General features: G+C 38.0%; 1 pseudogene; it reads right to left on the reverse strand.

The window, feature by feature from the left end:
• Positions 1 to 2,703: 2,703 nt before the first annotated feature.
• LOC105709229 (peroxiredoxin-6-like) lies at positions 2,704 to 3,356 on the reverse strand (annotated as a pseudogene).
• Between the last annotated feature and the right edge of the window lie 1,661 nt (positions 3,357 to 5,017).

Here is a 5,017-nt window from a genome sequence, read left to right on the forward strand (position 1 = left end):
CCATCAGTGGGCTATCATGTAACCTGTCTATGTCTGTTCCTGTCCTACTTTTGTTTCTTCTGACCTAAAAATAATCCCTTCTTCTGTGCTTTGGGCCTTATTCTCTGCCATTTCTTAGATTCCTAATACTAAAATGATCCTTTCTTACTCTCACAGATTTATTAATGCCTACTCTGCTTCATTTGTATCTACCTGGTTTCCACAGTCATTAAAACTTATGATGCTTGCCTTATGTTATAATAATAGTGTGATATATTTCTTTGCATACTTTTTACACTTATGTAATATATATATATTTAACAGAAAGCTCTTCAGATTGTGTTTTACAAAATAAAAGGGACTACAGATTAAAATACTCTTTTTATCCATTCAGCTGTTGATGAACACTTAAGTTACTTTCAAATCTTGCCTATTGGGAATACTGTTGCAATCCACATGGAAGTGCCGATATCTCTTCAATATACTTACTTTCTTTCTTTGGGATATATACCTAGTAGCAGGATTGCTGAGTTATATGACAACTCTGTTTTTAGCTTTTTGAGGAACCATCAAACTGTTCTCCATGGTGGTTATGCTAATTTACATTCCCACCAGCAGTGTATGAGTGTTCCCCTTTCTCTTCATCCTTGCCAGTATTTGTTATTGCCTATCTTTTTGATATAAGCCATTTTAACTGGGGTGAGACGATATTTCATTGCAGTTTTGATATGCAGTTTTCTGATGAAGGATGTTAAGCACTTTTTTACATAATGTTGACCCTTTGCATGTCTTCTTTTGTGAAATGTGTATTCAGATCTTTTGCCCATTTTTAAATCAGATTATTAGCTTTTTTCCTATAAAGTTGTTTGAGCTCCTTGTATATTCTAGTTATTAATCCTTTATCAGATGGGTAGTTTGCAAATAATTCTCCCATTCTGTGGGTTGTCTCTTCACTTTGTTGATTGTTTCCTTTGCCGTGCAAGAGCATTTTAACTTGATGTGATCCCATTTGCCCATTTTTGCGTTGGTTGCCTATGCTTGTGGGGTATTGTCCAGTGTTTGTTTTTGGGTTTTTTTTTTTAATAGTTTCATAGTTTCTGGTCTCAGACTTAAATCCTTAATCCATTTTGATTTCACTTTTGTATATGGCAAGAGATAGGCGTTTAGCTTCATTCTTCTACCTATGGATGTCCAATTTTCCCAGCATCACTTATTGAAGAGACTGTCCTTTCTCCACTGTATATTCTTGGCACATTTGTCAATAATGAGTTCACTATAGATGTATGGAATTATTTCTGGGTTCTTTATTCTCTTCCATCGGTCTATGTATCTGCTTATTTTTTGGTATCATATTGTTTTGGTTACTATAGCTCTGTGGTATAATTTGAAGTCAGGTAATGTAATTTCCCCAGTTTTGTGTTCTTCTGCTTTGTTTTGGCCTTGGCTATTCTGAGTCTTCTGTGGTTCTATATAAATTTTAGAATTTTTTTCGAAATTTTAACAAAGGATTTTATTTGTTGTTTTCCAAAAATTAAAATCCAGAAAATAGCAACCCACTGCAAGAAGAGTTCTATAACAAAACATTTTCATTCATTCTCTCATCTTTTCACATGGTGTAGTCTATCAAGTACACTTCATCAGAAAGCTGACTGATAAATGCAAATTCTGTGTGAAAGGCACATGGCACTAGCATTGCTCACACTTGCTACACCTCCTTGGAAGCCAAGGGAAGCCTTTTCTGCAGTCTCTCCATTTTGATAGAAACTTATCACAAAATTTTTATAGCAAAATATTTAAAGGTCTCTTCCCCTGCTCTTCACTTCAGTTATCTACTAGAAAGGTACAGAATTAAAAAGCCTTTTTCCCCCAGCTGTGATCAAAACAGAATATTGAAGAGCATCTAAGTTCCTGGGTTTTAGACTTGGATATTTACAGAGGAAGTTTTACTCTAAGTTCCTGAGTTTTATACTTGGCTATTTACAGAGGAAATTTAACCTCAAGTTCTACCATTCTTCAAAATGGTGACAGAAGAGAGGATGTGATAGGGACAGTTAAAAAAAAATTGATAGTCATTCTCTGATGGAGTGAAGTAAGCTTTCTTAACCATCAACAAATATGACCTCATTGGTCACAAGCCCTGCAGAGATCCAACAAGATTTGAGTTTTAAATACAGAACCAGTAGAGAGTGCTGATGTATGAACATAATTAAGTGCTGCTGAATGCAGAGAGTAAAGAATCCCAAGAAACTTAATAGTGCCATTTTTGTTGTTGTTGGGTTTGTTTTTTTTTTTAGACAGAGTCTCACTCTGTCACCAGGTGCCAGGCTGGAGTGCAGTGGTGTGATATCAACTCACTGCAACCTCTGCCTCCCGGGTTCAAGCAACTCTCCTGACTCAGTCTCCTGAGTAGCTGGGAGTACAGGCACGCACCACCACACCCAGCTAATTTTTGTATTTTAGTGGAGACAGGGTTTCACTATGTTGGCCCTAGGATGGTCTCAATCTCTTGACCTTGTGATCCACCCGCCTTGGCCTCCCAAAGTGCTGGGATTATAGGCGTGAGCCACCACGCCCAGCTATAGTGCCATTTTCATTTAATAAGCCAGTAGCATAGCAATCTAAAAACCTTGGCTGTGATGACACCAGGATATTTTATGGAATTGCTGCAGGAAAACATGACTGGCAGCTGATATCTGGCTCACAGCACCAACTTCTCCAAGAGACTTAAGGCTGGAGTGTGTAGCGGAGATATTTCTTGCCAGATGGAAGCTCTTTGGTGAAGACTCCTTTCAGGCAGCTTTTTGGCTTCCTCTTCAGGGATGGTTGGAAGGACCATCACACCATCCCCATCCTTCCAATCAACTGGAGGGGTAACCCTCCTTTCTGCTGTCAGCTGGAGAGAGATAACTACCCTGAGAGTCTCATCGAAGTTTCTGCCAGTGGCAGCTGGGTAAAAGATAGACAGCTTTAGCTTCTTATCAGCACGAAAAACAACCACATCAGCTGTCACAGGCATGCCCTTTTCATCCTTCTCTGCTGGATCCAGCATGCCCAACAGGATGGTAAAGTCCTGATTCTTATCATTGATGATGGGAAAAGGTAACTTTTCTGTAGGCACTGATATCCTTGCTCTAAGCAAGATGGTCCTCAACCCTGTCTACTGAAAAGGCAATCAACTGAACACTCCTCTTGGCAAATTCTGGTGCCAGCTTTGCAGCTCTGCCAAGCTGTGTGGTACACACTGGTGTAAAGTCCTGAAGGTGGGAGACGAGAATGCCCCATGAGTCTCCCAGAAAGTTTTGGAAACGGAAGCAGCTGACGGTGGTATTGGCCTCAAAGTTGGGAGCCACATCCCTGAGTAGCAGACCTCTGCTCATGGTGGCAGCAGTGAGGAGGGAGCACAGCTCAGACAGCAACCAACAGGTGTTTCTGGCAAAGAAGCTAGAATTTTTTATTCTATTTCTGTGGAGAATGTTCATTGGCATTTATTTATTTATTTATTTATTTTTCTGTGTCTAGCTTATTTCTTTTTTAAAAAAAATTTTGTGGATGCACAGTATATGTACATATTTATGGGTTACATGAAATATTTTGATACAGGTATGCAAATCATAATAAATATATCAGGGTAGATAGAGTATTCATCACCTCAGCATTTATCTTTTGTGTTACAAACAATCCAATCATACTCTTTTAGTTATTTTTAAATGAACAATTAAATTATTTTTTACTGTATTTTCCCTGTTGTGCTAGCAAATGCCGGGCATTATTTATTCTTTCTAAATATTTTTTTGTGCCTATTAACCATTCCTCCTTCCCTCCCACCCCACCCCACTAACTTTCCCAGCTTCTGGTAATCATCGTTCTACTCACTATCTCCACGAGTTCAATTGTTTTAATTTTTAGCTCCCACAGATAAGTGGAACATGCAATGTTCGTCTTTCTGTCCCTGGCTTATTTCACTTAACATAATGATCTCCGGATCAATCCATGCTGTTGCAAATGACAGGATCTCATTCTTTTTTATGGCTAACTGGTATTCTATTGTGTATATGTATCACATTTCCTTTATTCATTGGTCTGCTGATGGACACTTAGGTTGCTTCCAAATTTTGGCTATTGTGAATACTACTGCAATAATCACGGAAGTGCAGATATCTCTTTGATACACTGATTTCCTTTCTTTTGGATGTATACCTAGGAGTAGGATTGGTGGATCATATGGTAGCTCTATTTTTTATTTATTTATTTTTTTGAGGAACCTCCAAACTGTTCTCCATAGTGGTTGTACTAATTTACATTCCCACCAACAGTGTCCAGGGGTTCCCTTTTCTCCACATTCTTGCCAGCATTTGTTATTGCCTGTCTTTTGATAAAAGCCATTTTAATCGGGGTGAGATGATATCTCATTGTAGTTTTCTTTTGCATTTCTCTGATAATCAATGATGTTGAGCACCTTTTCATATACCTGTCTGCCATTTGTATGTCTTCTTTTGAGAAATGTCTACTTAGATCTTTTGCCCATTTTTAAATTGGATTCTTAGATGTTTTTCCTATAGAGTTATTTGAGCTCCTTATATACTCTTGTTATTAATTCCTTGTCAGATGGGTAGCTTACAAATAATTCCTCCCATTCTGTGGGTTGTCTCGTCACTTTGTCGATTGTTTCCTTTGCTGTGCAGAAGCTTTTTAACTTGATGTGATCCCATTTGTTCATTTCTGCTTTGGTTGTCTGTGCCCATGGGGCATTGCTTAAGAAATCTTTGACCATTCCAGTGTCCTAGAGAGTTTTACACACTGTTCTTTTATTAATTTTGTAGTTTAGGTCTTAGATGTAAGTCTTAAATAGGAAATTGGAATAGCAATTGGAAATTCCTCTACATGCTATTAACACTGCACATATTGCCACTGTTACATATTTCCTGATCATTTGCATTTTGCCCCTGTGAATTGCCAGTTCATATGTATTGCCCACTTTTAAATTGGACTGATTTTTGTGTCATTTTATGAAAGTTTTTTGTACATTACAGTTACAAAC

The sequence above is a fragment of the Aotus nancymaae genome, unplaced genomic scaffold (genome assembly GCF_030222135.1).
Source record: "Aotus nancymaae isolate 86718 unplaced genomic scaffold, 86718_ANA_hifiasm-v0.15.2.pri h1tg000006l, whole genome shotgun sequence".
Lineage (NCBI taxonomy): Eukaryota > Metazoa > Chordata > Mammalia > Primates > Aotidae > Aotus > Aotus nancymaae.